Source organism: Centrocercus urophasianus, unplaced genomic scaffold (genome assembly GCF_019232065.1).
Source record: "Centrocercus urophasianus isolate 14NV4802_14NV808 unplaced genomic scaffold, USGS_Curo_1.0 seq_31, whole genome shotgun sequence".
Lineage (NCBI taxonomy): Eukaryota > Metazoa > Chordata > Aves > Galliformes > Phasianidae > Centrocercus > Centrocercus urophasianus.
Window position 1 is genome coordinate 5,823,983 of NW_024884878.1, and position 11,908 is coordinate 5,835,890.

Genomic DNA, 11,908 nt, shown 5'->3' on the forward strand with positions numbered 1-11,908 from the left:
TAGGTTGCAAATGAAGGGGGCTGAACACACTGCAGCCTGGTAGACCTTGATTATCATCTTGGGTATTAACTGAATCACAGTTTTAGAAATCTACTGGATTTTGCACAGCTGTCCTCTGCCTTCATGCTGCTAATGCTTTCTCTACAAAATCCTTGTCAGATTGACAGAGCTAATTCTATGCAAAGATGCTTTCTGATTTAACTGACACTAGAATGGTGAAAATCAGTTTGTTCTCTGGCACCTCAAAGTCTCTAAGTCAGGCCTCATGGCTGTGATCCCATCAGGCGTTTAGCGTGAATGTGCCCTCTAAGCACATGCACTGTCTTATCAGATGCAAGCAGTTGCACAGTTAAGAGCTATTATAACAGAAACTCAGTGTGTCCTTCAAAAGGATGTTAAATATCCTCTTCGCATGTACTTTTCGTTGTTGCTCATCCTTAACAGAAAGCAACTCTTAAAAAGTGTTTAGCAATCAATGAACTAAGAGTGGAGGAAAAGAGATTAAGAAATGCCTCTGCAAATACAAACAATGCCAGTCCTGAGTTACTGTGAACTTGTATACAGTCCGTACAAACCTTTCACAAGTTTGCATCCTGAGGTTTGCACTGCATTATTTTTGGAAGCTGGGTGGGGTTCCTCCTCTGTCAGACATTTCTGGATTTCTGTTGCACTCTGTACAGAGCTTTCCCATCTCCTGGGTGGTATTAGTTGGTTTGTCTGCTGTTCCAAGGCTCTGACCTAAACATGGTTATGTTTAGAAAATGCCTCTGGGAGTGAGCTCTCCTTCTCAGTCTGTCTTTAAGACAGGGGAGAAACAGGCATCCAGCTCTCAGATATGCACAGCACTCTGTTCCTGCTGACTCTGTCCAGGTTTGCATGATGCACAAACACATCCAGGGACACAGCTCTTACAATGACAAGCAGACAGGGCTTACAACAGAACATGACCAGCTGCATTAGCAACTGCCTTGTTCTTTGATAAACTGCAAAGCTGCTCTATCATGTGTTTGTTGTACTTTGAGGCACCTGAAGGAAGCATGATTTTCCATCCTGGCTCTGTTGAACAGCCATGATAAAAGTATTGACCTGCTGACAAGTGGGGGAAACATTCCAGCTATGTAAACAGATGGGAAATATTTCTTCTCCAGCATTCCTCAAGTAAAGCTGGCTTTAGCCTAGTTCGCAACTTCTGTGCACGATGTTCCTACTTCTGTCTCCACACACACAAACTGGTTTCTTCACCATCACCGCATACTTGTAACGCCTGGGAAAATGTTTGAGAAGAAATCCAATGACAAGATAGAGAATGCATATCCATAGGATGTAAAAACCACCCCATACTGGGAGAGGCCAAGCACTGCTTTGAGAGGCAGCTCACTTCCAACATTGGGCACCAGTGACAGCTTAAGAAAGTCGTGCAACGGTACAAGATAAAATTTCTCCTGGTAAAGTGTCTCAGCTTTCATCATCCAACAGCACAAGAACTTTTAGTAAAGTGTAAGCCTGAAGTGTATACCTGAAGTATTCATTAGTGTTCAACAGCCATACTTAGTTCTCTCCTCCGAATCTACTGACCCTATTTGAACCAGTGATATTACTGTCCTCTGTCACAGTCCACGCTTGTAGACTTCCAGAGTTTGTTTTCCACCGTGCATGTAGTGAAGACGATAGCAAAAAAAAAGCAGAATTTTTGTCTTATTTTAGAAATTGGCTGCCTCAAATTTAATCTCTCTTGCCCTTACCCCTTGAACAATTAACAAGTGGATGTTCTCTCCATCCTCCACACTTAAGCTCTGTTGGGTCAACGCTTTGGTAGAGTCATAGAATCATTTCAGTTGGATGGAAGATTCTAGTTCAGCTTCCATGCAATGGGCAGGGACAATGTAGCTACATTGGGGTGCACAAAGAGCAATCAGAGCTGACAAATAACTCTAGAGTTATTTCATGAATTTAGTGCCTTTTCTATTACTTTGTGTAGTTTGATCTTGAGATGAGGCAAGAAAGCAGATATATGATGACAGTGAAATGGCTACATGAGAGGTTTATATATGTACATATGTCTGTAGTTCTTTTTATTCTGCTCTCTATCTGTATCTGTAAGTCAAAGCTGAAAGGATTCCTTTTTTTTTTTTTTTTTTTTTTCCAGCTTATACAGGGTCTTGAAATTCATGGAATATGAGAGCATTTTCACAGCACAATGTATAGTGGGCTCCGATATCTCTTCATTTACATTGAGTCCATCTGGCCCACAGCAGTGGAAGACAAGTGGAAATTAAACTGGATGTAAAAATACACATCCAGTAGTTTTCTGGATTCTCATTTCTCCTACAGCTCAGTCTCAGTTCTTTGCTTATGCCTACAGAATGTTGCCTTCAGTGTATGTTGCAACCAGACCGATTCTAAATCCCACTAAACCGATTGAACCCTGTTAGCAAAGCTCTCATAGATTTGTTGGTTCATTAGCTTTCAAAACTCATTATTAATGAGTAACTGCTGGGCTTCTAATCTGGGTGGCATCCACTTCACCTTGTCTTGATTCTTTCAGATGCATTTCAAACAAAAAAGAGGGAGCAGAACAGACAGCTTGATTCACCTATTTGCTAAGCAGCGTCAGCATGGTCCTCAAAGCTAGGCTGCTCTGGCATGCCAGAGATAGTGAGAGCTCCACATAACTAAACAAACATCTCAGAATAATAAACCAACCCAAACAATTTCCTGCGTTGTCTCTCTGGAGTCAGTGGGCTCATGAGGCTTCTAAGAGAGCAGGGAAAAGACAACCAGCTTAGGCAAATCCAGAGCTACCACCATAAAATAAACACTCTGCAAGAGCTATGTCAGCTCAGTGAGTGCTATTTCATGTTTTAAACCTGCAATAAAATTGAGAATACCAGCAGAGATCCAAGAATTTGGATGTATGTGGGTATCAGACCATGCTCAGAGATTGTTGTACATGGGCTCCAGCATCAGAACTTCTACTGTAAATAAACTGCAGGCAGTGCCATATGAAAACTTTCTTTTCTGGTGCACACCAGAACTGCATTTGGATAAACATGTAGAAGTGAAAGTCATGCTTTCAGGTGCTGCACACTATCCTTTTTCTGCTGAAGGCACAGAGTTGCAAGGAAGGGCGCATGACTTCCTGTCAAGTACTTCTCTTCTGAAACTTATCTGAGCAGCATACAGCATTATGTATGCATCTGTATGCAGTAATGACTGAAAATTCATGAATTTGTAGAATGGCAATGAGACGCTTCTTCTTTGTGTATCCTCTATACCCGTTGGATTTTCTGTTCAAAACAACACCACAGCAAAAAAAAACTGATTTATTTTCTAATTTGGAGCTGAAGTCTGATGTTTTTTGAAATCAATAGTAAATACTCACTTAGTCCAGCGTGTCAGATTTGCCTGTAAGACAGTAAGCCTGATTCAGCATGCCTTATTCATGATACTGCTGCCTTGCTCAGAGAGAGCAGCTATGTCTAAAGAGTCAAACCCTTCAGCCACGTCATTTCCTACCTTCAGAGCTTTTGCAACCTGAATGGATCCCTCAAACTCTTCAAGCACTCTTAAATATAGAATTAAGGTAGCAGACAGAGACTGCATGTCTCCAGTAACTCTCTGGAAAAATGGTGTGTTAGACACAATATAAATTTTAAAATATTTGGAAGGAAGATGTAGCAGAGCCTGCCAGATGATTGTTTCACAACAGCTCTTAAGGTTTCAAAACTTGTTTTCAATGTGTGAGAGAGGAAAAACAAATCTCTTCCAATGCTTTCAGGAAGTTTAATCACAACAAATGGTCCTCCCAAAACACAGAAGTCTATGGTGGACACTTTCTACCTCTTAGCAGCAAATTTGTCATATTTCAAGAACCCTCTTGAATTTTATCTAAAATTTTCTCAAAAAATATGTTTTATTAAATGAAGATGGAATTTTTCCCATTTTGAAAACCTTTGGATAAACTTACTAGCTATCAGCTCTGAACGTTATGGCCTTGTGACAAAGAAGCTGAACGCTCCACCACACAAGCCTTGACCCAAAACCCAAGATAGCAACACTCAGTATCACTTTTCTTGGCTATAAATTTTTTTCTTCTATTAAACTCCTCCTCTTACATTCATAGCCTGAATACAACCCCCCAGCTTCTCTTGCTCCCTACCCCACCAGAAACCCAATGGGAGGACAGTGTGTACAAAAGTCATGTCAAAAGAGCAGACCTATAAGCTTTGCAGAAAGACACACACTGTTCATGCTGCCTGTATTGGTTGTTGAAGTGAAGGAGCACAGTGCATTTTGTATGTTCTGTATGTTCATACGTGACATGCCAAGAACCTCTGCTGGTGAAGTAAGTGTCTTGCCATTTAACCTTTTGCCACAACTATGCAGACTATTTAGCAATCCAAGCCCAAGAAGTTAAATTTTATTAGGCAGTTTGTGCAGTGCTTTTAGCATTATAACATGTAAGTGGACAAATCCTTCCATATTCAAAGCCAGAAAAATAAATGATCTTTCCCATTATGTTTCATATGACTGAGATTGTTTTATGAAACAATAACCAGTATGATTTTCCAAGGTCATGTGCATGTTAGTGACAAAATTCAAATATAAAATGTCAATGAACTCTTAATTAGGTCAAGATGTTGAAGCAAAATTCCTTCTGTCCAAAGTATAATCTTTTCCCTCAGTAGGATAATTAAAATAAATGATGCCCATGAGAAAAAGCATGCTTTAACATCGAAATCCCATTTATCTAGATAAGCTTCAAATCCCTCCTTGTTTTGTTCAGACAAAGTTCATCTGTCTTTATTTGCAACTGATCTGGCTTTTTTTAAACTTAGCACAGTGGGTTGTTTTGTTTTTTTTTCACCTCTGTAGCCTCCACAGTTAGGTTTACATTGTTGAAACGAAGGAATCCTTTGCCCTTTCTGTTTTCCAGTTGTCTTCAAGCTCTTCATCTTAACCATTGTTTCTGATCTTAGTGGCCTTCATACTTGGTCACTGTTAAAAACCAAAATCCAACAAACCACCAACAGGTCCTTCTTTACCCTAATGTTGTAGGGAGAGGCAATGGTTAGATGGAAGGAAACCACACTTTTCTCACACAAACAGAATTGACAGCCCATTTCACTCAAGTTATACAAGGAGAGACGTCTGTGCCAAAGACACAGGAAGAGTATGAATGTGACTTGCAATGCTCCAGTACTTGTTTTCGTAAAAAAATATTCCAGTTCATTTTCTTTCTTCCATGTATTTACATTAGAAAGTGCCTCCAGACTTACTCTTTTTATAGGATAGTTCAAGAGTGGTAATCATCTCCATTCATATTGGTACATTCAGCACCAAAAAGGACAGCTGGTCCTAGACTTAGAATCAGAAAAGTATCCTCCGTTCCTGCCGATCATTATGAGCGAACAAACTAGACTCTACATCTCAAGACAGCTGTTTCCTTTACCTCTTCACCCTCTTGCAGGAGCTCAACATCTTTTTTCTGTGTTCTTCTGAGATGTTCTCTTTGGAGTTTTCCCCGAAAACATTATCATTCTAGCAGCAGAAAAGAGCAGAAGTAAATTGTGAAGGTGAAGAGAAGGATGAAACAATAAATTGCATGTTCTTATTTTTATTTAATGGAGAAAGAAACGAATACAAGTGCTTAATGAGAACATAACTACATTTGCTGCTCTGAAAGGCTCTTGCTTGCTGGTCTAAAACATATCCAGCCTGAGATAAATTCGTAAACATTAGAATATGAAATCAGCAAGTTTTAAATCTCAAACTAACTGCCTTGCAGAAAACAGCATTTTTGTAATTCTTTACCCTTTCTCTAAGGACAAAAAGCATTTTCTGCTTTTACCTCCCCTCTATTTCTCCAACCTTTTTTTTTTTTTTTTTTCACAAAATGGGAACTTCTCACTCTTTTTTCTAAATTCAACTTTTTAAGACTTCAGTGAGAATCTAAGCTGTCACTGAACTTCAATTTTTTTCAAAGGAGCATTTTTATCACACAAATCTTTCCTGACCAGGCAGGTTTACATATCTGAACTGGAGCATTAAGTGAGTTTATGCATAACAATTCCTACATTGCTTTCTGGGGGGATGCTGGCAACTCTCTTTTCTGCCAGTTCAAGACTGCATAAGATCAAATGAAGAAATGTAGATAAATTGAAATTTTTGGTGTTTATAAATTCACCATATGCTTTAGAAACATGCAGTACCATAACTTTTTTTTTAAGGACATCACTATAATAAAACTCGTTGATAGAGTTCACAGGACATTAGTCTCTCTTCCTCTTCCCTCTTGTCCATAAAACTCTTTCTTCAGAGCTTTACAAGTTCACAGAACTCTTTAAAAAGCATGTGAATGTACATTGTGCTTCTGTTTTTAACATTAAACATTTCTCAGGCTATAATAAAAACTTTACATTTGTGTTATATTGTACTCCTTTTCTTTTTCCTTGTATTTTTAAAATACCAGAGTAGCACATAGCTATTCAGTTTATTCCCGTAAATAAAACAGGAAAACCTGCAAAAATAATGGAAATTGGAAAATTATAAAGGTAGAACAAAAGACTTTGAGCTTAGCACTTCACTGGAAGAAATCTTTAGGGAGAGACAGATTCTTTTCTAGGACTGTGTAAGTGGTCTGCAAATAGTTTGGCACTCACTTGTCATTTCTTTGTTCCTTTCATTCCAATCAAGGGGGATTTGTTCTGATTATTTTTTTATCCTAATCACCTTGTTTCCTTGGAAGTTCAGATGCTCATTAACTGTGAAGAGAGAGAGAAAAAGAGCAGGAAAGGAAACTTCTACTAACATGGCTCTAGTCCATGGAAGCTGAAAAAATAAAGTGAAATTATATGTAGTAAAAAAACACCAATTTGCAATTATGATATCCTAGTAAACCTGGTGTGCTCTATGTTTATACACATGGATAGATACTCTGAGTATGAACGCAGTCAATTCACATTCCATGTTAATTTGGTACCTAAGACCATCACTACTGTAAATCTATCCATTTTCTAATATAAAGACATTGAAGACTGTATCCGCCCCTCACAGACTAAGGATTAAGTAATAAAATCATTACTTATGAACTTGTTTCAGTTGAAACGTTATGCTGTGATACAAACTGTAATCAACATAACCAGATATATCAATCAAGAGTAGCTGATGAGCTGGCACTTGTATAAGCACAAACAATAAAATGTAGTTAAAAAGTAAAAGAAAACTATTAATAAATACATTCTTTGTGGAATAATTTTGCAATTATCTGCAATTAATTTTACGCAAATAGGAAAACTACTTACATTGCTTTCTGTGCAAAGGACAAATTTAAATAGGGGTGAGATTATCCAAGACATCCAGCAAAGCTTCACCAGGGGCAGATTGTGCCTGACCACTGTGGTGGCTTTCTATGATGGAGTGATGCAATGGTTGCCAAAGGAAAGGCAGTCTCATCATCTACCTGTACCTGTACATGGCCTTTGATACAGCCCACACCCCACGCTTATCTCAAAATTGCAGAGATTTGAAGGCTGGACTATTTGGTGGACAAATTGATTGGACAGTCATAACCAGAAGGTTGTTGTCAATGTATCTATGTCCAGGTGGAGGCTAATCACAAGTAGTGCTCCCCAGGGGTCTGTCTTGGGACCAGTGTTCTTCAGTATCTTTATCATGACTTAGACATTGGAATCGAGTGCCCCCTCAGCAAGTTTATTGTTGACACCAAGCTAGGTGATGCAGTCAACACAACAAAAGGCAGGGATTTCATCGAGAGGAACATGGACAGGCATGATGAGAACCTAATGAGGTTAATAAGGCCGAGTGTAAGGTGTTTTCACTTGGGTCAGGGCAGCCCCAGACATGAGCACATTGAGAGAATTCACTGAAAGGAGCCTGTGGAGAACTTTGGGTCCTGGTAGGTGAAAAACTTGACATGAGTCAGCAGTATGCGCTTGCAGCCCAGCTGGTCAACGGTATCCTGGGCTGCATCAGCAGGAAGGGGGGTCAGCAGGGAGAGGGAGAGGATTGTCCCCCTCTGCTCTGCCCTTAGAGGCCTCATTTGGAGCACTGTGTCCCAGCCTGGGGTCCCCATAGAGAAGGAGTACAGAGCTGTTGGAATGGGTCCAGAGCAGGGCCAAAAAGATGATCAAAGGGCTGGAGAACTTCTACAAAGGAAGGTTTAACAAGTTGGGCTAGTTTAGCTTGGTGAAGAGAAGGCTCTGGGGAGATCTCATTGTGGTCTTCCAGCACTTGAGGGGAGCTGCATGCAGGTGTGGGACCAACTTTTATGCATTCTGATAGTGAAAGGACAAGGGGGAGTGATTTTAACCTAAAAAGAAATTTATATTAGATGTTAGGAAGAAATTCTTTACTCAGAGGGTGGTGATGTCCTGGTGCAGGCTGCCCAGAGAAGTTATGGACTCCCAGTCTCTGGAGGCATTCAAGGCCAGGTTGAATGGGGTCCTGGGCAACCTGATCTAGTGAGTGGCAAACCTGCCTGCAGCAAGAAGGTTGGAATTGGATGATCTTTTAGGTCTCCTCCAACCTAACCCATACTATGATTCTATTAAATGAGACCTTTTTTTTTTTTTGATTCACAAGGAGGTTTCAAACTAATCATGTTTTCTTCTGGCATGTTGAGGACAATGTTTTGGGGATTGTATACAACAAGGAGGCCTGTAAATCACAGCATCTTAAACTCCTATCAGATACTGTCACACTGTTTGCTGTACTGTGAGTACAACTTGTGTACACTCTCAAGTAGAGGCCTGTGCAGGTGCCTCCTGATTTCTAGAGACTCGAAGCTCTTTGAAAGGGCTGGATGAAATCTGGTTAACGTGTATTGGTATCAAGGTTTTAAACTGACATGCTTAAAAGAAGGGCAAAATTAAGAGTGTGTTTTGGTGTTTTGTGTATAAATATAAATTATGAAGAGGGAAAATGTAAATGTTAAGTCTGGGAGAAGAACTGAAACCACAAATGAATGGAAAAGAAAACAGCAAAAGAGAACCAAAGTACCTCTTTCTATACAGGTATGATTCAGGGCCTTTGGTCTCTACTTTGTGACTACAGAGCTCTGATGTTTCCCCCCCCCCCCCCGGTTGGGGAGGTATTTATGAACTCTATTTATACTCTAACAGATATAAAAAACATCTCCATGCTGCGTTAAGTGATTCCATCCCATGTTTCTAGTAAAAACAGGTGCTTAAAGCTTCAATCCTGTGATATTAAGAGGCTGGATCGAGGTTAACTTGAAGCTGATAGATTCTTTAAAAAGCCAACGAGACTTCCATAAGAATCCACCAGGCTATTAAAAGTTATGTTAAAGTTATATAAGAAAATGGGGCTGAAACTTCTGATGAAGATTACAAAACTGCAAGCAGCAGTATGTTCTCTTTGGAGCCGAGCTTGGTCATTTAGCACAAGAGCTGAAAACAGCTCTGTCATGTAACATGGCCAAGAGTGAAAAACTGTTCAAGCATAATGACGATTTGCTCTACTGGCTGCCCTCATCCAAGGCTCTTCCCTTCCAAGCCTCTTTCCTTTTCCGCAGTGCTCAACACAGGGACAGCCTTTGTTTTTACTAATGACAAGAACACAATGCAGTAAGAGCACAGAACACCTTCAACAGATATATCCCAAATACATCCCAAAGCCTGGAGTCTAATGCAAAAGAAAACATAGTTGGAATTTACATAAATTTCAGTGAACGTAGGACTGACAACCAAAACAAAATCACTGTTTCCTAAAACAATAGTTTCAGTTTCGTATGCCTGTAGTAAGAATAGAACATCGAGTACACACAGGCAGTACAGCTTTACAAAATGGAGGAGTACTAGAATTGAGTTGGACAGCTGTGACCCTCCAACATAACATTTGCTTGCCTTGAGCAATTTTAGGAAGAAAAAAATTGATTAATTCCCACTGAAAACAAGAACAGATTTTGTATTGGATATAGTAGAATATATTGACCGTATTTGTTTGATGTCTTTTTCCTAAGTTTCATCTAGGCACAGTGAAGCCTAAACGTAAAGTGTAAAGTGCTAGTAGTTCAGATTTTAGTGCAAAGTGTCCACTGATAAAAACTGCACAGAGAATCTTGTACCATACATTACACGTAAAGATGTAGCAATTAACTTGTTTGCTTTTCCAAACATAACTATCCTTGCATCATTTCATGAGAAAGGATGAAGTCTACTTCTTGCATTAGGAAAGATTGGGGGTCATAGAAAAAGAAAGACATGAATGTTACTTAATGAATATTATGAGAAACAGAGGTATGGCAGTATACTAATAATAATAAACATTAACACATTTATCTGAAGGCTGGAAATACATTCCTGTAGGAGTCCTTTCCCTTTTTTATTAAGCTGTAAAAGTCACAATCTCTTTACAAATTAATTTCCGAATTATTCAAGAGTTCATGAAAAAGCTGGTAATAAAATATTTTTAAATGTACTTGTTTTCAATATAAAAATGCATAAAACAAAAATATTGATCAACTTCTTACTTCAGCTGAAAATCGTGCTTTACCTCTTGAGTTCATCCAACATAAAATGCAAAAGCAATGAAAGCACAAGTCAACTGAACTATGCTTGTTTAACTGTCACCACCTGCCCTAGCTCCAATGAGGACACAGGGGCTGTGGTAGGGTACCCAGGATGCCTACAAAGAATGTCAGGGAGCTCTCAGTGCCTGGGCCTTCAAGGCTGGCGGAGCAGCCCAGGCCAGGGGCAGAAGGCCCCTAATGGGATGCAGCAGCTCCAGGGGTGGCCACTGGGCTGTCTCCCTACATTCCTGCAGCATGGGCATGCTAGGAGTCCTGCAGCCAGCAGAACTCGGGGCCATACAGAGCGATAAGGATTTTAACGAGTCTCTTCACACTGATTACAGCACCTGCAGCAATGTACACACACAGGAAGCCCACAGCAGTGCCCTGCTCCACAAGCACAAGCACTTCTTACCACTCCTTGCTGGAGAGCCCCTCGATCTCTCGTTGAAACCGCTGCAGAGCTGATTTGAGATCTTCTGAATGCTCCTGGAAAAATGCGGCCCAGATCTCGAGAGGGAAGTTGTGTTCAGGAGCCATGAGCACTGGCTTTGCAGGCCCCTGTTCATCCTGCAAGCCATCATCAGAGTGTTCTGCTGGCTGCAGGACAGAACAGTTCAGATTATCTTTGTCTGATCTCACCAATTATTGGATGGTCTCTATGTTGCCCCCCGCACAGGGCATAACTCAGCTTCTTCCTCGCCCACCGGAGCACATAGCTGTAGCTGTGGAGACAAGGGGTGACATAGGCAACATCATTCTGACTGCGTCCACGGACAGGGCAAGTCCACCACCTCCATGACCCCAGGTAGTGGGCTTGGGAGAGACAAGCTCCTAAAGCTGCTCCCCTGCACTGGTGCCCCAGCAAGCAGAGGTTGCCACGAAGTACAAAAGAGAGAGATAGGCCATGGTCATTGGGCTGGAAGTAGCCATGACCCAGTCCCTCAACAGGAAGCCCACCTGTCCCCTGCTCTCTACAAGCTGCCCCTAAGGACCCAGCCAACCCCACACCACTCAGCTCCGCTGCTGCGAGTGTTCCTCACAGGGCGGCTGCTGCCTGAGCCAGGCAGGGCTCGGGAAACACAGGTGGTGCTGCGTGGGTGGGTACTGAGAGCAGCTGCCAGCAGCCCCACTGCGCAGCATAAACAAATCCCCACCCAGTGGTCCAAGACTCACAGACATGTCCAAATGGAGTCCAGGTATGAGCTAGGCTGCTCTGTGCAAGGGTTAGCAAGGTCACAGCCAGCTCTCACTGATGTTATTACCCCTTGGATCTCACAATGCATCATCACAGGTATTCAAGCAACAGAAATCTGGGCTTCTGTTACCCCCCATCATTCACTGATTTTTCTTTGT

The 11,908-nt window shown here is 41.0% G+C and overlaps 1 long non-coding RNA gene across 1 annotated transcript; it reads right to left on the reverse strand.

Moving 5' to 3' along the window:
* Positions 1 to 5,060: 5,060 nt before the first annotated feature.
* On the reverse strand, positions 5,061 to 11,274 carry LOC122166020. Its single transcript, XR_006170647.1, has 3 exons — positions 10,968 to 11,274; positions 6,663 to 6,764; positions 5,061 to 5,541 (listed from the first exon to the last, which is right to left on the reverse strand). It is a non-coding gene; the product is annotated as an uncharacterized LOC122166020 (long non-coding RNA).
* Between the last annotated feature and the right edge of the window lie 634 nt (positions 11,275 to 11,908).